The sequence below is a fragment of the Pseudophryne corroboree genome, chromosome 3, assembly GCF_028390025.1.
Source record: "Pseudophryne corroboree isolate aPseCor3 chromosome 3, aPseCor3.hap2, whole genome shotgun sequence".
NCBI lineage: Eukaryota > Metazoa > Chordata > Amphibia > Anura > Myobatrachidae > Pseudophryne > Pseudophryne corroboree.
Window position 1 is genome coordinate 113487347 of NC_086446.1, and position 16411 is coordinate 113503757.

At 41.4% G+C, this 16411-nt stretch overlaps 50 non-coding genes and 13 pseudogenes across 50 annotated transcripts; all 63 read right to left on the reverse strand.

Moving 5' to 3' along the window:
- Positions 1-26: 26 nt before the first annotated feature.
- Positions 27-145, reverse strand: LOC135066006 (5S ribosomal RNA). Its single transcript, XR_010252269.1, has one exon. It is a non-coding gene; the product is annotated as a 5S ribosomal RNA (ribosomal RNA).
- A 107-nt stretch (positions 146-252) lies between these two features.
- On the reverse strand, positions 253-371 carry LOC135060937 (5S ribosomal RNA). The gene has a single exon (XR_010247332.1). It is a non-coding gene; the product is annotated as a 5S ribosomal RNA (ribosomal RNA).
- Positions 372-478: 107 nt separating this feature from the next.
- LOC135060938 (5S ribosomal RNA) lies at positions 479-597 on the reverse strand. The gene has a single exon (XR_010247333.1). It is a non-coding gene; the product is annotated as a 5S ribosomal RNA (ribosomal RNA).
- Positions 598-704: 107 nt separating this feature from the next.
- On the reverse strand, positions 705-823 carry LOC135069294 (5S ribosomal RNA). The gene has a single exon (XR_010255479.1). It is a non-coding gene; the product is annotated as a 5S ribosomal RNA (ribosomal RNA).
- Positions 824-930: 107 nt separating this feature from the next.
- LOC134887536 (5S ribosomal RNA) lies at positions 931-1049 on the reverse strand (annotated as a pseudogene).
- Positions 1050-1156: 107 nt separating this feature from the next.
- On the reverse strand, positions 1157-1275 carry LOC134891843 (5S ribosomal RNA; annotated as a pseudogene).
- Positions 1276-1382: 107 nt separating this feature from the next.
- On the reverse strand, positions 1383-1501 carry LOC135064934 (5S ribosomal RNA). Its single transcript, XR_010251230.1, has one exon. It is a non-coding gene; the product is annotated as a 5S ribosomal RNA (ribosomal RNA).
- A 107-nt stretch (positions 1502-1608) lies between these two features.
- Positions 1609-1727, reverse strand: LOC134891601 (5S ribosomal RNA; annotated as a pseudogene).
- A 107-nt stretch (positions 1728-1834) lies between these two features.
- On the reverse strand, positions 1835-1953 carry LOC135070880 (5S ribosomal RNA). Its single transcript, XR_010257031.1, has one exon. It is a non-coding gene; the product is annotated as a 5S ribosomal RNA (ribosomal RNA).
- Positions 1954-2060: 107 nt separating this feature from the next.
- LOC135067746 (5S ribosomal RNA) lies at positions 2061-2179 on the reverse strand. The gene has a single exon (XR_010253957.1). It is a non-coding gene; the product is annotated as a 5S ribosomal RNA (ribosomal RNA).
- A 107-nt stretch (positions 2180-2286) lies between these two features.
- Positions 2287-2405, reverse strand: LOC135066504 (5S ribosomal RNA). The gene has a single exon (XR_010252752.1). It is a non-coding gene; the product is annotated as a 5S ribosomal RNA (ribosomal RNA).
- Positions 2406-2512: 107 nt separating this feature from the next.
- On the reverse strand, positions 2513-2631 carry LOC134901359 (5S ribosomal RNA). Its single transcript, XR_010174849.1, has one exon. It is a non-coding gene; the product is annotated as a 5S ribosomal RNA (ribosomal RNA).
- Positions 2632-2738: 107 nt separating this feature from the next.
- On the reverse strand, positions 2739-2857 carry LOC135066007 (5S ribosomal RNA). The gene has a single exon (XR_010252270.1). It is a non-coding gene; the product is annotated as a 5S ribosomal RNA (ribosomal RNA).
- Positions 2858-2964: 107 nt separating this feature from the next.
- LOC135060939 (5S ribosomal RNA) lies at positions 2965-3083 on the reverse strand. The gene has a single exon (XR_010247334.1). It is a non-coding gene; the product is annotated as a 5S ribosomal RNA (ribosomal RNA).
- A 107-nt stretch (positions 3084-3190) lies between these two features.
- On the reverse strand, positions 3191-3309 carry LOC135060940 (5S ribosomal RNA). The gene has a single exon (XR_010247335.1). It is a non-coding gene; the product is annotated as a 5S ribosomal RNA (ribosomal RNA).
- Positions 3310-3416: 107 nt separating this feature from the next.
- LOC135069296 (5S ribosomal RNA) lies at positions 3417-3535 on the reverse strand. The gene has a single exon (XR_010255480.1). It is a non-coding gene; the product is annotated as a 5S ribosomal RNA (ribosomal RNA).
- A 107-nt stretch (positions 3536-3642) lies between these two features.
- Positions 3643-3761, reverse strand: LOC134887538 (5S ribosomal RNA; annotated as a pseudogene).
- A 107-nt stretch (positions 3762-3868) lies between these two features.
- LOC134885388 (5S ribosomal RNA) lies at positions 3869-3987 on the reverse strand. Its single transcript, XR_010169503.1, has one exon. It is a non-coding gene; the product is annotated as a 5S ribosomal RNA (ribosomal RNA).
- Positions 3988-4094: 107 nt separating this feature from the next.
- On the reverse strand, positions 4095-4213 carry LOC135064935 (5S ribosomal RNA). The gene has a single exon (XR_010251231.1). It is a non-coding gene; the product is annotated as a 5S ribosomal RNA (ribosomal RNA).
- Positions 4214-4320: 107 nt separating this feature from the next.
- LOC134891602 (5S ribosomal RNA) lies at positions 4321-4439 on the reverse strand (annotated as a pseudogene).
- A 107-nt stretch (positions 4440-4546) lies between these two features.
- LOC135070882 (5S ribosomal RNA) lies at positions 4547-4665 on the reverse strand. Its single transcript, XR_010257033.1, has one exon. It is a non-coding gene; the product is annotated as a 5S ribosomal RNA (ribosomal RNA).
- A 107-nt stretch (positions 4666-4772) lies between these two features.
- Positions 4773-4891, reverse strand: LOC135067747 (5S ribosomal RNA). The gene has a single exon (XR_010253958.1). It is a non-coding gene; the product is annotated as a 5S ribosomal RNA (ribosomal RNA).
- Positions 4892-4998: 107 nt separating this feature from the next.
- On the reverse strand, positions 4999-5117 carry LOC134890295 (5S ribosomal RNA; annotated as a pseudogene).
- Positions 5118-5224: 107 nt separating this feature from the next.
- On the reverse strand, positions 5225-5343 carry LOC135066219 (5S ribosomal RNA). The gene has a single exon (XR_010252473.1). It is a non-coding gene; the product is annotated as a 5S ribosomal RNA (ribosomal RNA).
- Positions 5344-5450: 107 nt separating this feature from the next.
- LOC135067432 (5S ribosomal RNA) lies at positions 5451-5569 on the reverse strand. Its single transcript, XR_010253648.1, has one exon. It is a non-coding gene; the product is annotated as a 5S ribosomal RNA (ribosomal RNA).
- Positions 5570-5676: 107 nt separating this feature from the next.
- LOC134891383 (5S ribosomal RNA) lies at positions 5677-5795 on the reverse strand (annotated as a pseudogene).
- Positions 5796-5902: 107 nt separating this feature from the next.
- On the reverse strand, positions 5903-6021 carry LOC135067790 (5S ribosomal RNA). The gene has a single exon (XR_010254000.1). It is a non-coding gene; the product is annotated as a 5S ribosomal RNA (ribosomal RNA).
- A 107-nt stretch (positions 6022-6128) lies between these two features.
- On the reverse strand, positions 6129-6247 carry LOC134902219 (5S ribosomal RNA). Its single transcript, XR_010175689.1, has one exon. It is a non-coding gene; the product is annotated as a 5S ribosomal RNA (ribosomal RNA).
- Positions 6248-6354: 107 nt separating this feature from the next.
- LOC134886976 (5S ribosomal RNA) lies at positions 6355-6473 on the reverse strand (annotated as a pseudogene).
- A 107-nt stretch (positions 6474-6580) lies between these two features.
- LOC135069183 (5S ribosomal RNA) lies at positions 6581-6699 on the reverse strand. The gene has a single exon (XR_010255371.1). It is a non-coding gene; the product is annotated as a 5S ribosomal RNA (ribosomal RNA).
- A 107-nt stretch (positions 6700-6806) lies between these two features.
- On the reverse strand, positions 6807-6925 carry LOC135061007 (5S ribosomal RNA). Its single transcript, XR_010247400.1, has one exon. It is a non-coding gene; the product is annotated as a 5S ribosomal RNA (ribosomal RNA).
- A 107-nt stretch (positions 6926-7032) lies between these two features.
- LOC135067802 (5S ribosomal RNA) lies at positions 7033-7151 on the reverse strand. Its single transcript, XR_010254011.1, has one exon. It is a non-coding gene; the product is annotated as a 5S ribosomal RNA (ribosomal RNA).
- Positions 7152-7258: 107 nt separating this feature from the next.
- On the reverse strand, positions 7259-7377 carry LOC135063513 (5S ribosomal RNA). The gene has a single exon (XR_010249841.1). It is a non-coding gene; the product is annotated as a 5S ribosomal RNA (ribosomal RNA).
- A 107-nt stretch (positions 7378-7484) lies between these two features.
- On the reverse strand, positions 7485-7603 carry LOC135069184 (5S ribosomal RNA). Its single transcript, XR_010255372.1, has one exon. It is a non-coding gene; the product is annotated as a 5S ribosomal RNA (ribosomal RNA).
- Positions 7604-7710: 107 nt separating this feature from the next.
- LOC135059014 (5S ribosomal RNA) lies at positions 7711-7829 on the reverse strand. Its single transcript, XR_010245434.1, has one exon. It is a non-coding gene; the product is annotated as a 5S ribosomal RNA (ribosomal RNA).
- Positions 7830-7936: 107 nt separating this feature from the next.
- Positions 7937-8055, reverse strand: LOC135067813 (5S ribosomal RNA). The gene has a single exon (XR_010254022.1). It is a non-coding gene; the product is annotated as a 5S ribosomal RNA (ribosomal RNA).
- A 107-nt stretch (positions 8056-8162) lies between these two features.
- Positions 8163-8281, reverse strand: LOC135063514 (5S ribosomal RNA). The gene has a single exon (XR_010249842.1). It is a non-coding gene; the product is annotated as a 5S ribosomal RNA (ribosomal RNA).
- A 107-nt stretch (positions 8282-8388) lies between these two features.
- Positions 8389-8507, reverse strand: LOC134884402 (5S ribosomal RNA). Its single transcript, XR_010168551.1, has one exon. It is a non-coding gene; the product is annotated as a 5S ribosomal RNA (ribosomal RNA).
- Positions 8508-8614: 107 nt separating this feature from the next.
- Positions 8615-8733, reverse strand: LOC134891386 (5S ribosomal RNA; annotated as a pseudogene).
- A 107-nt stretch (positions 8734-8840) lies between these two features.
- Positions 8841-8959, reverse strand: LOC135061357 (5S ribosomal RNA). Its single transcript, XR_010247740.1, has one exon. It is a non-coding gene; the product is annotated as a 5S ribosomal RNA (ribosomal RNA).
- Positions 8960-9066: 107 nt separating this feature from the next.
- Positions 9067-9185, reverse strand: LOC134902220 (5S ribosomal RNA). The gene has a single exon (XR_010175690.1). It is a non-coding gene; the product is annotated as a 5S ribosomal RNA (ribosomal RNA).
- Positions 9186-9292: 107 nt separating this feature from the next.
- LOC134902222 (5S ribosomal RNA) lies at positions 9293-9411 on the reverse strand. The gene has a single exon (XR_010175691.1). It is a non-coding gene; the product is annotated as a 5S ribosomal RNA (ribosomal RNA).
- A 107-nt stretch (positions 9412-9518) lies between these two features.
- On the reverse strand, positions 9519-9637 carry LOC134901601 (5S ribosomal RNA). The gene has a single exon (XR_010175087.1). It is a non-coding gene; the product is annotated as a 5S ribosomal RNA (ribosomal RNA).
- Positions 9638-9744: 107 nt separating this feature from the next.
- LOC135063489 (5S ribosomal RNA) lies at positions 9745-9863 on the reverse strand. The gene has a single exon (XR_010249818.1). It is a non-coding gene; the product is annotated as a 5S ribosomal RNA (ribosomal RNA).
- Positions 9864-9970: 107 nt separating this feature from the next.
- Positions 9971-10089, reverse strand: LOC134893887 (5S ribosomal RNA; annotated as a pseudogene).
- A 107-nt stretch (positions 10090-10196) lies between these two features.
- LOC135067824 (5S ribosomal RNA) lies at positions 10197-10315 on the reverse strand. The gene has a single exon (XR_010254033.1). It is a non-coding gene; the product is annotated as a 5S ribosomal RNA (ribosomal RNA).
- A 107-nt stretch (positions 10316-10422) lies between these two features.
- On the reverse strand, positions 10423-10541 carry LOC135068944 (5S ribosomal RNA). The gene has a single exon (XR_010255135.1). It is a non-coding gene; the product is annotated as a 5S ribosomal RNA (ribosomal RNA).
- A 107-nt stretch (positions 10542-10648) lies between these two features.
- Positions 10649-10767, reverse strand: LOC135062871 (5S ribosomal RNA). The gene has a single exon (XR_010249211.1). It is a non-coding gene; the product is annotated as a 5S ribosomal RNA (ribosomal RNA).
- Positions 10768-10874: 107 nt separating this feature from the next.
- LOC135069297 (5S ribosomal RNA) lies at positions 10875-10993 on the reverse strand. Its single transcript, XR_010255481.1, has one exon. It is a non-coding gene; the product is annotated as a 5S ribosomal RNA (ribosomal RNA).
- Positions 10994-11100: 107 nt separating this feature from the next.
- On the reverse strand, positions 11101-11219 carry LOC135061814 (5S ribosomal RNA). Its single transcript, XR_010248183.1, has one exon. It is a non-coding gene; the product is annotated as a 5S ribosomal RNA (ribosomal RNA).
- Positions 11220-11326: 107 nt separating this feature from the next.
- Positions 11327-11445, reverse strand: LOC134902223 (5S ribosomal RNA). The gene has a single exon (XR_010175692.1). It is a non-coding gene; the product is annotated as a 5S ribosomal RNA (ribosomal RNA).
- A 107-nt stretch (positions 11446-11552) lies between these two features.
- Positions 11553-11671, reverse strand: LOC135067330 (5S ribosomal RNA). The gene has a single exon (XR_010253549.1). It is a non-coding gene; the product is annotated as a 5S ribosomal RNA (ribosomal RNA).
- A 107-nt stretch (positions 11672-11778) lies between these two features.
- LOC134900803 (5S ribosomal RNA) lies at positions 11779-11897 on the reverse strand. The gene has a single exon (XR_010174307.1). It is a non-coding gene; the product is annotated as a 5S ribosomal RNA (ribosomal RNA).
- Positions 11898-12004: 107 nt separating this feature from the next.
- On the reverse strand, positions 12005-12123 carry LOC135062637 (5S ribosomal RNA). Its single transcript, XR_010248985.1, has one exon. It is a non-coding gene; the product is annotated as a 5S ribosomal RNA (ribosomal RNA).
- A 107-nt stretch (positions 12124-12230) lies between these two features.
- On the reverse strand, positions 12231-12349 carry LOC134891387 (5S ribosomal RNA; annotated as a pseudogene).
- Positions 12350-14687: 2338 nt separating this feature from the next.
- Positions 14688-14806, reverse strand: LOC134902224 (5S ribosomal RNA). The gene has a single exon (XR_010175693.1). It is a non-coding gene; the product is annotated as a 5S ribosomal RNA (ribosomal RNA).
- Positions 14807-14913: 107 nt separating this feature from the next.
- LOC134884404 (5S ribosomal RNA) lies at positions 14914-15032 on the reverse strand. The gene has a single exon (XR_010168553.1). It is a non-coding gene; the product is annotated as a 5S ribosomal RNA (ribosomal RNA).
- A 107-nt stretch (positions 15033-15139) lies between these two features.
- On the reverse strand, positions 15140-15258 carry LOC135062872 (5S ribosomal RNA). The gene has a single exon (XR_010249212.1). It is a non-coding gene; the product is annotated as a 5S ribosomal RNA (ribosomal RNA).
- Positions 15259-15365: 107 nt separating this feature from the next.
- Positions 15366-15485, reverse strand: LOC134887650 (5S ribosomal RNA; annotated as a pseudogene).
- Positions 15486-15592: 107 nt separating this feature from the next.
- LOC135062425 (5S ribosomal RNA) lies at positions 15593-15711 on the reverse strand. Its single transcript, XR_010248775.1, has one exon. It is a non-coding gene; the product is annotated as a 5S ribosomal RNA (ribosomal RNA).
- A 107-nt stretch (positions 15712-15818) lies between these two features.
- On the reverse strand, positions 15819-15937 carry LOC134902225 (5S ribosomal RNA). The gene has a single exon (XR_010175694.1). It is a non-coding gene; the product is annotated as a 5S ribosomal RNA (ribosomal RNA).
- Positions 15938-16044: 107 nt separating this feature from the next.
- On the reverse strand, positions 16045-16163 carry LOC134892125 (5S ribosomal RNA; annotated as a pseudogene).
- Positions 16164-16270: 107 nt separating this feature from the next.
- LOC135067434 (5S ribosomal RNA) lies at positions 16271-16389 on the reverse strand. The gene has a single exon (XR_010253649.1). It is a non-coding gene; the product is annotated as a 5S ribosomal RNA (ribosomal RNA).
- Positions 16390-16411: the final 22 nt, after the last annotated feature.

Here is a 16411-nt window from a genome sequence, read left to right on the forward strand (position 1 = left end):
ACAGAACGGTGTTGGCAGTATTAAAATATCCACAGCACCTTGTATTCCCAGGTGGTCTCCCATCCAAGTACTAACCAGGCCCAACACTGCTTAGCTTCCAAGATCAGATGAGATTGGGCGTATCCAGTGTGGTGAGGCTGTAGATGCGCTTTGTGGTTTCTGTTAGAACTTTTCTACTTCTAACTACTGGTTCATAAATTAATAAGTTTGAAAATGGAATGCATCAACAGAACGGTGTTGGCAGTATAAAAATATCTACAGCACCTTGTATTCCCAGGTGGTCTCCCATCCAAGTACTAACCAGGCCCAACACTGCTTAGCTTCCAAGATCAGATGAGATTGGGCGTATCCAATGTGGTGTGACTGTAGATGAGCTTTGTGGTTTCTGTTAGAACTTTTCTACTTCTAACTACTGGTTCATAAATGAATATGTTTGAAAATGGAATGCATCAACAGAACGTTGTTGGCAGTATAAAAATATCTACAGCACCTTGTATTCCCAGGTGGTCTCCCATCCAAGTACTAACCAGGCCCAACACTGCTTAGCTTCCAAGATCAGATGAGATTGGGCGTATCCAATGTGGTGTGACTGTAGATGAGCATTGTGGTTTCTGTTAGAACTTTTCTACTTCTAACTACTGGTTCATAAATGAATACGTTTGAAAATGGAATGCATCAACAGAACGGTGTTGGCAGTATAAAAATATCTACAGCACCTTGTATTCCCAGGTGGTCTCCCATCCAAGTACTAACCAGGCCCAACACTGCTTAGCTTCTAAGATCAGATGAGATTGGGCATATCCAGTGTGGTGTGGCTGTAGATGAGCTTTGGGGTTTCTGTTAGAACTTTTCTACTTCTAACTACTGGTTCATAAATGAATACATTTGAAAATTGTATGCATCAACAGAACGGTGTTGGCAGTATAAAAATATCTACAGCACCTTGTATTCCCAGGTGCTCTCCCATCCAAGTACTAACCAGGCCCAACACTGCTTAGCTTCCAAAATCAGATGAGATTGGGCGTATCCAGTGTGGTGTGGCTGTAGATGCGCTTTGTGGTTTCTGTTAGAACTTTTTTACTTCTAACTACTGGTTCATAAATGAATACGTTTGAAAATGGAATGCATCAACAGAACGGTGTTGGCAGTATAAAAATATCTACAGCATCTTGTATTCCCAGGTGGTCTCCCATCCAAGTACTAACCAGGCCCAACACTGCTTAGCTTCCAAAATTAGATGAGATTGGGCGTATCCAGTGTGGTGTGGCTGTAGATGCGCTTTGTGGTTTCTGTTAGAACTTTTCTACTTCTAACTACTGGTTCATAAATTAATACGTTTGAAAATGGAATGCATCAACAGAACGGTGTTGGCAGTATAAAAATATCTACAGCACCTTGTATTCCCAGGTGGTCTCCCATACAAGTACTAACCAGGCCCAACACTGCTTAGCTTCCAAGATCAGATGAGATTGGGCGTATCCAATGTGGTGTGGCTGTAGATGTGCTTTGTGTTTTCTGTTAGAACTTTTCTACTTCTAATTACTGGTTCATAAATGAATACGTTTGAAAATTGAATGCATCAACAGAACAGTGTTGGAAGTATAAAAATACCTACAGCACCTTGTATTCCCAGGTGGTCTCCCATCCAAGTACTAACCAGGCCCAACACTGCTTAGCTTCTAAGATCAGTTGAGATTGGGCGTATCCATTGTGGTGTGGCTGTAGATGAGTTTTGTGGTTTCTGTTAGAACTTTTCTACTTCTAACTACTGGTTCATAAATGAATACGTTTGAAAATGGAATGCATCAACAGAACGGTGTTGGCAGTATTAAAATATCCATAGCACCTTGTATTCCCAGGTGGTCTCCCATCCAAGTACTAACCAGGCCCAACACTGCTTAGCTTCCAAGATCAGATGAGATTGGGCGTATCCAGTGTGGTGTGGCTGTAAATGAGCTTTGTGGTTTCTGTTAGAACTTTTCTACTTATAACTACAGGTTCATAAATGAATACGTTTAAAAATGGAATGCATCAACAGAACGGTGTTGGCAGTATAAAAATATCTACAGCACCTTGTATTCCCAGGTGGTCTCCCATCCACGTACTAACAAGGCCCAACACTGCATAGCTTCCAAGATCAGATGAGATTGGGCGTATCCAGTGTGGTGTGGCTGTAGATGAGCTTTGTGGTTTCTGTTAGAACTTTTCTACTTCTAACTACTGGTTCATAAATGAATACATTTGAAAATGGAATGCATCAACAGAATGGTGTTGGCAGTATAAAAATATCTACAGCACCTTGTATTCCCAGGTGGTCTCCCATCCAAGTACTAACCAGGCCCAACACTGCTTAACTTCTAAGATCAGATGAGATTGGGCATATCCAGTGTGGTGTGGCTGTAGATGAGCTTTGTGGTTTCTGTTAGAACTTTTCTACTTCTAACTACTGGTTCATAAATGAATACGTTTGAAAATGGAATGCATCAACAGAACAGTGTTGGAAGTATAAAAATACCTACAGCTCCTTGTATTCCCAGGTGGTCTCCCATCCAAGTACTAACAAGGCCCAACACTGCTTAGCTTCCAAGATCAGATGAGATTGGGCGTATCCAGTGTGGTGTGGCTGTAGATGAGTATTGTGGTTTCTGTTAGAACTTTTCTACTTCTAACTACTGGTTCATAAATGAATACGTTTGAAAATGGAATGCATCAACAGAACGGTGTTGGCAGTATTAAAATATCCACAGCACCTTGTATTCCCAGGTGGTCTCCCATCCAAGTACTAACCAGGCCCAACACTGCTTAGCTTCCAAGATCAGATGAGATTGGGCGTATCCAGTGTGGTGAGGCTGTAGATGCGCTTTGTGGTTTCTGTTAGAACTTTTCTACTTCTAACTACTGGTTCATAAATTAATAAGTTTGAAAATGGAATGCATCAACAGAACGGTGTTGGCAGTATAAAAATATCTACAGCACCTTGTATTCCCAGGTGGTCTCCCATCCAAGTACTAACCAGGCCCAACACTGCTTAGCTTCCAAGATCAGATGAGATTGGGCGTATCCAATGTGGTGTGACTGTAGATGAGCTTTGTGGTTTCTGTTAGAACTTTTCTACTTCTAACTACTGGTTCATAAATGAATATGTTTGAAAATGGAATGCATCAACAGAACGTTGTTGGCAGTATAAAAATATCTACAGCACCTTGTATTCCCAGGTGGTCTCCCATCCAAGTACTAACCAGGCCCAACACTGCTTAGCTTCCAAGATCAGATGAGATTGGGCGTATCCAATGTGGTGTGACTGTAGATGAGCATTGTGGTTTCTGTTAGAACTTTTCTACTTCTAACTACTGGTTCATAAATGAATACGTTTGAAAATGGAATGCATCAACAGAACGGTGTTGGCAGTATAAAAATATCTACAGCACCTTGTATTCCCAGGTGGTCTCCCATCCAAGTACTAACCAGGCCCAACACTGCTTAGCTTCTAAGATCAGATGAGATTGGGCATATCCAGTGTGGTGTGGCTGTAGATGAGCTTTGGGGTTTCTGTTAGAACTTTTCTACTTCTAACTACTGGTTCATAAATGAATACATTTGAAAATTGTATGCATCAACAGAACGGTGTTGGCAGTATAAAAATATCTACAGCACCTTGTATTCCCAGGTGCTCTCCCATCCAAGTACTAACCAGGCCCAACACTGCTTAGCTTCCAAAATCAGATGAGATTGGGCGTATCCAGTGTGGTGTGGCTGTAGATGCGCTTTGTGGTTTCTGTTAGAACTTTTTTACTTCTAACTACTGGTTCATAAATGAATACGTTTGAAAATGGAATGCATCAACAGAACGGTGTTGGCAGTATAAAAATATCTACAGCATCTTGTATTCCCAGGTGGTCTCCCATCCAAGTACTAACCAGGCCCAACACTGCTTAGCTTCCAAAATCAGATGAGATTGGGCGTATCCAGTGTGGTGTGGCTGTAGATGCGCTTTGTGGTTTCTGTTAGAACTTTTCTACTTCTAACTACTGGTTCATAAATTAATACGTTTGAAAATGGAATGCATCAACAGAACGGTGTTGGCAGTATAAAAATATCTACAGCACCTTGTATTCCCAGGTGGTCTCCCATACAAGTACTAACCAGGCCCAACACTGCTTAGCTTCCAAGATCAGATGAGATTGGGCGTATCCAATGTGGTGTGGCTGTAGATGTGCTTTGTGGTTTCTGTTAGAACTTTTCTACTTCTAATTACTGGTTCATAAATGAATACGTTTGAAAATTGAATGCATCAACAGAACAGTGTTGGAAGTATAAAAATACCTACAGCACCTTGTATTCCCAGGTGGTCTCCCATCCAAGTACTAACCAGGCCCAACACTGCTTAGCTTCTAAGATCAGTTGAGATTGGGCGTATCCATTGTGGTGTGGCTGTAGATGAGTTTTGTGGTTTCTGTTAGAACTTTTCTACTTCTAACTACTGGTTCATAAATGAATACGTTTGAAAATGGAATGCATCAACAGAACGGTGTTGGCAGTATTAAAATATCCATAGCACCTTGTATTCCCAGGTGGTCTCCCATCCAAGTACTAACCAGGCCCAACACTGCTTAGCTTCCAAGATCAGATGAGATTGGGCGTATCCAGTGTGGTGTGGCTGTAAATGAGCTTTGTGGTTTCTGTTAGAACTTTTCTACTTATAACTACAGGTTCATAAATGAATACGTTTAAAAATGGAATGCATCAACAGAACGGTGTTGGCAGTATAAAAATATCTACAGCACCTTGTATTCCCAGGTGGTCTCCCATCCACGTACTAACAAGGCCCAACACTGCATAGCTTCCAAGATCAGATGAGATTGGGCGTATCCAGTGTGGTGTGGCTGTAGATGAGCTTTGTGGTTTCTGTTAGAACTTTTCTACTTCTAACTACTGGTTCATAAATGAATACATTTGAAAATGGAATGCATCAACAGAATGGTGTTGGCAGTATAAAAATATCTACAGCACCTTGTATTCCCAGGTGGTCTCCCATCCAAGTACTAACCAGGCCCAACACTGCTTAGTTTCTACGATCAGATGAGATTGGGCATATCCAGTGTGGTGTGGCTGTAGATGAGCCTTATGGTTTCTGTTAGAACTTTTTTACTTCTAACTACTGGTTCATAAATGAATACGTTTGAAAATGGAATGCATCAACAGAACAGTGTTGGCAGTATAAAAATATCTACAGCGCCTTGTATTCCCAGGTGGTCTCCCATCCAAGTACTAACCAGGCCCAACACTGCTTAGCTTCCAAGATCAGATGAGATTGGGCGTATCCAGTGTGATGTGGCTGTAGATGAGCTTTGTGGTTTCTGTTAGAACTTTTCTACTTCTAACTACTGGTTCAAAAATGAATACGTTTGAAAATGGAATGCATCAACAGAACGGTGTTGGCAGTATAAAAATATCTACAGCACCTTGTATTACCAGGTGGTCTCCCATCCAAGTACTAACCAGGCCCAACACTGCTTAGCTTCCAAGATCAGATGAGATTGGGCGTATCCAGTGTGGTGTGGCTGTAGATGAGCTTTGTGGTTTCTGTTAGAACTTTTCTACTTCTAACTACTGTTTCATAAATGAATACATTTGAAAATGGTATGCATCAACAGAACGGTGTTGGCAGTTTAAAAATATCTACAGCACCTTGTATTCCCAGGTGGTCTCCCATCCAAGTACTAACCAAGCCCAACACTGCTTAGCTTCTAAGATCAGATGAGATTGGGCATATCCAGTGTGGTGTGTCTGTAGATGAGCTTTGGGGTTTCTGTTAGAACTTTTCTACTTCTAACTACTGGTTCATAAATGAATACATTTGAAAATGGTATGCATCAACAGAACGGTGTTGGCAGTATAAAAATATCTACAGCACCTTGTATTCCCAGGTGGTCTCCCATCCAAGTACTAACCAGGCCCAACACTGCTTAGCTTCCAAGATCAGATGAGATTGGGCGTATCCAGTGTGGTGTGGCTGTAGATGCGCTTTGTGGTTTCTGTTAGAACTTTTCTACTTCTAACTACTGGTTCATAAATGAATACGTTTGAAAATGGAATGCATCAACAGAACGGTGTTAGCAGTATAAAAATATCTACAGCACCTTGTATTCCCAGGTGGTCTCCCATCCAAGTACTAACCAGGCCCAACACTGCTTAGCTTCCAAGATCAGATGAGATTGGGCGTATCCAATGTGGTGTGGCTGTAGATGAGCTTTGTGGTTTCTGTTAGAACTTTTCTACTTCTAACTACTGTTTCATAAATGAATACGTTTGAAAATGGAATGCATCAACAGAACGGTGTTGGCAGTATAAAAATATCTACAGCACCTTGTATTCCCAGGTGGTCTCCCATCCAAGTACTAACCAAGCCCAACACTGTTTAGCTTCCAAGATCAGGTGAGATTGGGCGAATCCAGTGTGGTGTGGCTGTAGATGAGCTTTGTGGTTTCTGTTAGAACTTTTCTACTTCTAACTACTGGTTCATAAATGAATACGTTTGAAAATGGAATGCATCAACAGAACTGTGTTGGCAGTATAAAAATATCTACAGCACCTTGTATTCCCAGATGGTCTCCCATCCAAGTACTAACAAGGCCCAACACTGCTTAGCTTCCAAGATAAGACGAGATTGGGCGTATCCAGTGTGGTGTGGCTGTAGATGAGCTTTGTGGTTTCTGTTAGAACTTTTCTACTTCTAACTACTGGTTCATAAATGAATATGTTTAAAAATGGAATGCATCAACAGAACGGTGTTGGCAGTATAAAAATATCTACAGCACCTTGTATTCCCAGGTGGTCTCCCATGCAAGTACTAACCAGGCCCAACACTGCTTAGCTTCCAAGATCAGATGAGATTGGGCGTATCCAGTGTGGTGTGGCTGTAGATGAGCTTTGTGGTTTCTGTTAGAACTTTTCTACTTCTAACTACTGGTTCATAAATGAATACGTTTGAAAATGGAATGCATCAACAGAACGGTGTTGGCAGTATAAAAATATCTACAGCACCTTGTATTCCCAGGTGGTCTCCCATCCAAGTACTAACCAGGCCCAACACTGCTTAGCTTCCAAGATCAGATGAGATTGGGCGTATCCAGTGTGGTGTGGCTGTAGATGCGCTTTGTGGTTTCTGTTAGAACTTTTCTACTTCTAACTACTGGTTCATAAATGAATACGTTTGAAAATGGAATGCATCAACAGAACGGTGTTGGCAGTATAAAAATATCTACAGCACCTTGTATTCCCAGGTGGTCTCCCATCCAAGTACTAACCAGGCCCAACACTGCTTAGCTTCCAAGATCAGATGAGATTGGGCGTATCCAATGTGGTGTGGCTGTAGAAAAGCTTTGTGGTTTCTGTTAGAACTTTTCTACTTCTAACTACTGGTTCATAAATGAATACGTTTGAAAATGGAATGCATCAACAGAACTGTGTTGGCAGTATAAAAATATCTACAGCACCTTGTATTCCCAGATGGTCTCCCATCCAAGTACTAACAAGGCCCAACACTGCTTAGCTTCCAAGATAAGACGAGATTGGGCGTATCCAGTGTGGTGTGGCTGTAGATGAGCTTTGTGGTTTCTGTTAGAACTTTTCTACTTCTAACTACTGGTTCATAAATGAATATGTTTAAAAATGGAATGCATCAACAGAACGGTGTTGGCAGTATAAAAATATCTACAGCACCTTGTATTCCCAGGTGGTCTCCCATCCAAGTACTAACCAGGCCCAACACTGCTTAGCTTCCAAGATCAGATGAGATTGGGCATATCCAGTGTGGTGTGGCTGTAGATGAGCTTTGTGGTTTCTGTTAGAACTTTTCTACTTCTAACTACTGGTTCATAAATGAATACGTTTGAAAATGGAATGCATCAACAGAACGGTGTTGGCAGTATAAAAATATCTACAGCACCTTGTATTCCCAGGTGGTCTCCCATCCAAGTACTAACCAGGCCCAACACTGCTTAGCTTCCAAGATCAGATGAGATTGGGCGTATCCAGTGTGGTGTGGCTGTAGATGCGCTTTGTGGTTTCTGTTAGAACTTTTCTACTTCTAACTACTGGTTCATAAATGAATACGTTTGAAAATGGAATGCATCAACAGAACGGTGTTGGCAGTATAAAAATATCTACAGCACCTTGTATTCCCAGGTGGTCTCCCATCCAAGTACTAACCAGGCCCAACACTGCTTAGCTTCCAAGATCAGATGAGATTGGGCGTATCCAATGTGGTGTGGCTGTAGAAAAGCTTTGTGGTTTCTGTTAGAACTTTTCTACTTCTAACTACTGTTTCATAAATGAATACGTTTGAAAATGGAATGCATCAACAGAACGGTGTTGGCAGTATAAAAATATCTACAGCACCTTGTATTCCCAGGTGGTCTCCCATCCAAGTACTAACCAAGCCCAACACTGCTTAGCTTCCAAGATCAGGTGAGATTGGGCATATCCAGTGTGGTGTGGCTGTAGATGAGCTTTGTGGTTTCTGTTAGAACTTTTCTACTTCTAACTACTGGTTCATAAATGAATACGTTTGAAAATGAAATGCATCAACAGAACGGTGTTGGCAGTATAAAAATATCTACAGCACCTTGTATTCCCAGGTGGTCTCCCATCCAAGTACTAACCAAGCCCAACACTGCTTAGCTTCTAAGATCAGATGAGATTGGGCATATCCAGTGTGGTGTGTCTGTAGATGAGCTTTGGGGTTTCTGTTAGAACTTTTCTACTTCTAACTACTGGTTCATAAATGAATACATTTGAAAATGGTATGCATCAACAGAACGGTGTTGGCAGTATAAAAATATCTACAGCACCTTGTATTCCCAGGTGGTCTCCCATCCAAGTACTAACCAGGCCCAACACTGCTTAGCTTCCAAGATCAGATGAGATTGGGCGTATCCAGTGTGGTGCGGCTGTAGATGCGCTTTGTGGTTTCTGTTAGAACTTTTCTACTTCTAACTACTGGTTCATAAATGAATACGTTTGAAAATGGAATGCATCAACAGAACGGTGTTAGCAGTATAAAAATATCTACAGCACCTTGTATTCCCAGGTGGTCTCCCATCCAAGTACTAACCAGGCCCAACACTGCTTAGCTTCCAAGATCAGATGAGATTGGGCGTATCCAATGTGGTGTGGCTGTAGATGAGCTTTGTGGTTTCTGTTAGAACTTTTCTACTTCTAACTACTGGTTCATAAATGAATACGTTTGAAAATGGAATGCATCAACAGAACGGTGTTAGCAGTATAAAAATATCTACAGCACCTTGTATTCCCAGGTGGTCTCCCATCCAAGTACTAACCAGGCCCAACACTGCTTAGCTTCCAAGATCAGATGAGATTGGGCGTATCCAATGTGGTGTGGCTGTAGATGAGCTTTGTGGTTTCTGTTAGAACTTTTCTACTTCTAACTACTGTTTCATAAATGAATACGTTTGAAAATGGAATGCATCAACAGAACCGTGTTGGCAGTATAAAAATATCTACAGCACCTTGTATTCCCAGGTGGTCTCCCATCCAAGTACTAACCAGGCCCAACACTGCTTAGCTTCCAAGATCAGACGAGATTGGGCGTATCCAGTGTGGTGTGGCTGTAGATGAGCTTTGTGGTTTCTGTTAGAACTTTTCTACTTCTAACTACTGGTTCATAAATGAATATGTTTGAAAATGGAATGCATCAACAGAACGGTGTTGGCAGTATAAAAATATCTACAGCACCTTGTATTTCCAGGTGGTCTCCCATCCAAGTACTAACCAGGCCCAACACTGCTTAGCTTCCAAGATCAGATGAGATTGGGCGTATCCAGTGTGGTGTGGCTGTAGATGAGCTTTGTGGTTTCTGTTAGAACTTTTCTACTTCTAACTACTGGTTCATAAATGAATACGTTTGAAAATGGAATGCATCAACAGAACGGTGTTGGCAGTATAAAAATATCTACAGCACCTTGTATTCCGAGGTGGTCTCCCATCCAAGTACTAACCAAGCCCAACACTGCTTAGCTTCTAAGATCAGATGAGATTGGGCATATCCAGTGTGGTGTGTCTGTAGATGAGCTTTGGGGTTTCTGTTAGAACTTTTCTACTTCTAACTACTGGTTCATAAATGAATACATTTGAAAATGGTATGCATCAACAGAACGGTGTTGGCAGTATAAAAATATCTACAGCACCTTGTATTCCCAGGTGGTCTCCCATCCAAGTACTAACCAGGCCCAACACTGCTTAGCTTCCAAGATCAGATGAGATTGGGCGTATCCAGTGTGGTGTGGCTGTAGATGCGCTTTGTGGTTTCTGTTAGAACTTTTCTACTTCTAACTACTGGTTCATAAATGAATACGTTTGAAAATGGAATGCATCAACAGAACGGTGTTGGCAGTATAAAAATATCTACAGCACCTTGTATTCCCAGGTGGTCTCCCATCCAAGTAATAACCAGGCCCAACACTGCTTAGCTTCCAAGATCAGATGAGATTGGGCGTATCCAATGTGGTGTGGCTGTAGATGAGCTTTGTGGTTTCTGTTAGAACTTTTCTACTTCTAACTACTGTTTCATAAATGAATACGTTTGAAAATGGAATGCATCAACAGAACAGTGTTGGCAGTATAAAAATATCTACAGCACGTTGTATTCCCAGGTGGTCTCCCATCCAAGTACTAACAAGGCCCAACACTGCTTAGCTTCCAAGATCAGACGAGATTGGGCGTATCCAGTGTGGTGTGGCTGTAGATGAGCTTTGTGGTTTCTGTTAGAACTTTTCTACTTCTAACTACTGGTTCATAAATGAATACGTTTGAAAATGGAATGCATCAACAGAACGGTGTTGGCAGTATAAAAATATCTACAGCACCTTGTATTCCCAGGTGGTCTCCCATCCAAGTACTAACCAGGCCCAACACTGCTTAGCTTCTAAGATCAGATGAGATTGGGCATATCCAGTGTGGTGTGGCTGTAGATGAGCTTTGTGGTTTCTGTTAGAACTTTTCTACTTCTAACTACTGGTTCATAAATGAATACGTTTGAAAATGGAATGCATCAACAGAACGGTGTTGGCAGTATAAAGATATCTACAGCACCTTGTATTCCCAGGTGGTCTCCCATCCAAGTACTAACCAGGCCCAACACTGCTTAGCTTCCAAGATCAGATGAGATTGGGCGTATCCAGTGTGGTGTGGCTGTAGCTGAGCTTTGTGGTTTCTGTTAGAACTTTTCTTCTTCTAACTACTGGTTCATAAATGAAAACGTTTGAAAATGGAATGCATCAACAGAACGGTGTTGGCAGTATAAAAATATCTACAGCACCTTGTATTCCCAGGTGGTCTCCCATCCAAGTACTAACCAGGCCCAACACTGCTTAGCTTCCAAGATCAGATGAGATTGGGCGTATCCAATGTGGTGTGGCTGTAGATGAGCTTTGTGGTTTCTGTTAGAACTTTTCTACTTCTAACTACTGTTTCATAAATGAATACGTTTGAAAATGGAATGCATCAACAGAACGGTGTTGGCAGTATAAAAATATCTACAGCACCTTGTATTCCCAGGTGGTCTCCCATCCAAGTACTAACCAAGCCCAACACTGCTTAGCTTCCAAGATCAGGTGAGATTGGGCGTATCCAGTGTGGTGTGGCTGTAGATGAGCTTTGTGGTTTCTGTTAGAACTTTTCTACTTCTAACTACTGGTTCATAAATGAATACGTTTGAAAATGGAATGCATCAACAGAACTGTGTTGGCAGTATAAAAATATCTACAGCACCTTGTATTCCCAGATGGTCTCCCATCCAAGTACTAACAAGGCCCAACACTGCTTAGCTTCCAAGATCAGACGAGATTGGGCGTATCCAGTGTGGTGTGGCTGTAGATGAGCTTTGTGGTTTCTGTTAGAACTTTTCTACTTCTAACTACTGGTTCATAAATGAATATGTTTGAAAATGGAATGCATCAACAGAACGGTGTTGGCAGTATAAAAATATTTACAGCACCTTGTATTCCCAGGTGGTCTCCCATCCAAGTACTAACCAGGCCCAACACTGCTTAGCTTCCAAGATCAGATGAGATTGGGCGTATCCAGTGTGGTGTGGCTGTAGATGAGCTTTGGGGTTTCTGTTAGAACTTTTCTACTTCTAACTACTGGTTCATAAATGAATACGTTTGAAAATGGAATGCATCAACAGAACGGTGTTGGCAGTATAAAAATATCTACAGCACCTTGTATTCCCAGGTGGTCTCCCATCCAAGTACTAACCAAGCCCAACACTGCTTAGCTTCTAAGATCAGATGAGATTGGGCATATCCAGTGTGGTGTGTCTGTAGATGAGCTTTGGGGTTTCTGTTAGAACTTTTCTACTTCTAACTACTGGTTCATAAATGAATACATTTGAAAATGGTATGCATCAACAGAACGGTGTTGGCAGTATAAAAATATCTACAGCACCTTGTATTCCCAGGTGGTCTCCCATCCAAGTACTAACCATAGAAACATAGAAACATAGAATTTGTCGGCAGATAAGAACCACTTGGCCCATCTAGTCTGCCCCTTTTTTTTTTTTATATATTATTTTTTTTTTATCACTAACCTTATTTGTTCCTTATTTCTTTGTAAGGATATCCTTATGTCTATCCCATGCATGTTTAAATTGCTCTACTGTCTTAGCCTCTACCACCTCTGATGGGAGGCTATTCCACTTGTCCACTACCCTTTCTGTGAAATAATTTTTCCGCAAATTTCCCCTGAACCTCCCCCCCTCCAGTCTCAGTGCATGTCCTCGTGTCCTATTGCTTCTCTTCATTTGGAGAATGTTTCCCTCCTGGACTTTGTTAAAACCCTTCATATATTTGAAAGTTTCTATCATGTCCCCCCTTTCTCTTCTCTGCTCCAAACTATACATATTGAGATTTCTTAGTCTTTCTGGGTATGTTTTGTGATGTAGGCCATGCACCATTTTAGTTGCCCTCCTTTGTACAGTTTCTAATGTATTAATATCCTTTTGAAGATATGGCCTCCAGAACTGAATACAGTATTCTAGATGAGGCCGTACCAATGACCTATACAGTGGCATTATTACTTCTTTCTTTCTGCTGCTGATTCCTCTCCCAATGCAGCCAAGCATCTGACTAGCCTTCCTCATTGCCTTGTTACATTGCTTACCTGCCTTTAAGTCATCTGAAATAGTGACTCCTAGATCCCTTTCCTCCTCAGTAGTTTCCAGTATAGTGCCATTAATACTGTATTTAGCTTTAGGATTTTTGAGACCCAAGTGCATGATTTTGCATTTTTTGGCATTAAACGTAATTGCCAGACTCTTGACCATTCCTCTAGTCTACCTAGATCCTCAATCATTTGTTTTACCCCACCTGGTGTGTCTACCCTGTTGCATACCTTTGTGTCATCTGCAAAAAGGCATACTTTCCCTTTAATCCCATTTGCAATGTCACCAATAAAGATATTGAAAAGCACTGGTCCAAGTACAGATCCCTGGGGTACTCCACTGGTAACATTTCCCTCCTGTGAATGCACTCCATTTACCACAACTCTCTGTTTTCTATCCTTCAACCAAGATCTTATCCATTCAATAATCCTAATATCCAATCCCAAACTTTCAAGTTTATTTAGCAGTCTGCGATGTGGAACTGTGTCAAAAGCCTTACTAAAGTCAAGATAAGCTATATCCATGGCTCCACCTTTATCCATCACTTTAGTCACACAATCAAAAAAGTCAATAAGATTTGTTTGACATGATCTTCCCCCAGTGAATCCATGCTGTTTGGGATCCAGTAAATTGCCGGATTTGAGATGATCTACAACTCTTTCTTTTAAGAGTGTTTCCATCAATTTCCCTACTACTGATGTAAGACTCACTGGTCTGTAGTTGTTTGCCTCTTCCTTGCTTCCACTTTTGTGCAGTGGGACTACGTTTGCTCTTTTCCAGTCCCCTGGAATTTCTCCTGTAGCTAATGACTGGTTGAATAATTCTGTCAATGGTGCTACCAGCACCTCTTTAAGTTCTTTTAGTATCCTTGGATGTATCCCATCTGGCCCCATAGATTTGTCCACTTTCAGCTTTGAGAGTTCTGTTAGGACCTTCTCCTCTGTAAATGTACTTGTTTCATTTTCCTGAATATCCCTGCAACTTAACTGTGGCCCCTTCCCCTCTCTTTCAGTAGTAAATACTGAGCAAAAATAATCATTAAGATGATCTGCTATTAAATTGTCTCCCTCAACAAGATTCCCAGTGTCCGTCTTTAGTTTTATAATTCCGCCTTTTGTTTTTCTTTTTTCGCTTATATACCTAAAAAAAGTTTTGCCTCCTTTACCCACTGACTGGGCCATTTTCTCCTCAGCTTGTGCCTTTGCACATCTGATTACCTTCTTTGTCTCCTTCTGTCTAACAAGATATATCTTTTTGTCTTCATTATTTTGTGTCTGCTTATATTTCCTAAAAGCCATCTTTTTTGCTCTCACAATATTTGCGTAACACTGCTTAGCTTCCAAGATCAGATGAGATCAGATGAGATTGGGCGTATCCAGTGTGGTGTGGCTGTAGATGCGCTTTGTGGTTTCTGTTAGAACTTTTCTACTTCTAACTACTGGTTCATAAATGAATACGTTTGAAAATGGAATGCATCAACAGAACGGTGTTGGCAGTATAAAAATATCTACAGCACCTTGTATTCCCAGGTGGTCTCCCATCCAAGTACTAACCAGGCCCAACACTGCTTAGCTTCCAAGATCAGATGAGATTGGGCGTATCCAATGTGGTGTGGCTGTAGATGAGCTTTGTGGTTTCTGTTAGAACTTTTCTACTTCTAACTACTGTTTCATAAATGAATACGTTTGAAAATGGAATGCATCAACAGAACGGTGTTGGCAGTATAAAAATATCTACAGCACCTTGTATTCCCAGGTGGTCTCCCATCCAAGTACTAACCAAGCCCAACACTGCTTAGCTTCCAAGATCAGGTGAGATTGGGCATATCCAGTGTGGTGTGGCTGTAGATGAGCTTTGTGGTTTCTGTTAGAACTTTTCTACTTCTAACTACTGGTTCATAAATGAATACGTTTGAAAATGGAATGCATCAACAGAACAGTGTTGGCAGTATAAAAATATCTACAGCACGTTGTATTCCCAGGTGGTCTCCCATCCAAGTACTAACAAGGCCCAACACTGCTTAGCTTCCAAGATCAGACGAGATTGGGCGTATCCAGTGTGGTGTGGCTGTAGATGAGCTTTGTGGTTTCTGTTAGAACTTTTCTACTTCTAACTACTGGTTCATAAATGAATACGTTTGAAAATGGAATGCATCAACAGAACGGTGTTGGCAGTATAAAAATATCTACAGCACCTTGTATTCCCAGGTGGTCTCCCATCCAAGTACTAACAAGGCCCAACACTGCCTTAGCTTCCAAGATCAGCTGAGATTGGGCATATCCAGTGTGGTGTGGCTGTAGATGAGCTTTGTGGTTTCTGTTAGAACTTTTCTACTTCTAACTACTGGTTCATAAATGAATACGTTTGAAAATGGAATGCATCAACAGAACGGTGTTGGCAGTATAAAGATATCTACAGCACCTTGTATTCCCAGGTGGTCTCCCATCCAAGTACTAACCAGGCCCAACACTGCTTAGCTTCCAAGATCAGATGAGATTGGGCGTATCCAGTGTGGTGTGGCTGTATATGAGCTTTGTGGTTTCTGTTAGAACTTTTCTACTTCTAACTACTGGTTCATAAATGAATACGTTTGAAAATGGAATGCATCAACAGAACGGTGTTGGCAGTATAAAAATATCTACAGCACCTTGTATTCCCAGGTGGTCTCCCATCCAAGTACTAACCAGGCCCAACACTGCTTAGCTTCCAAGATCAGATGAGATTGGGCGTATCCAATGTGGTGTGGCTGTAGATGAGCTTTGTGGTTTCTGTTAGAACTTTTCTACTTCTAACTACTGGTTCATAAATGAATACGTTTGAAAATGGAATGCATCAACAGAACGGTGTTGGCAGTATAAAAATATCTACAGCACCTTGTATTCCCAAGTGGTCTCCCATCCAAGTACTAACCAAGCCCAACACTGCTTAGCTTCTAAGATCAGATGAGATTGGGCATATCCAGTGTGGTGTGTCTGTAGATGAGCTTTGGGGTTTCTGTTAGAACTTTTCTACTTCTAACTACTGGTTCATAAATGAATACATTTGAAAATGGTATGCATCAACAGAACGGTGTTGGCAGTATAAAAATATCTACAGCACCTTGTATTACCAGGTGGTCTCCCATCCAAGTACTAACCAGGCCCAACACTGCTTAGCTTCCAAGATCAGATGAGATTGGGCGTATCCAGTGTGGTGTGGCTGTAGATGCGCTTTGTGGTTTCTGTTAGA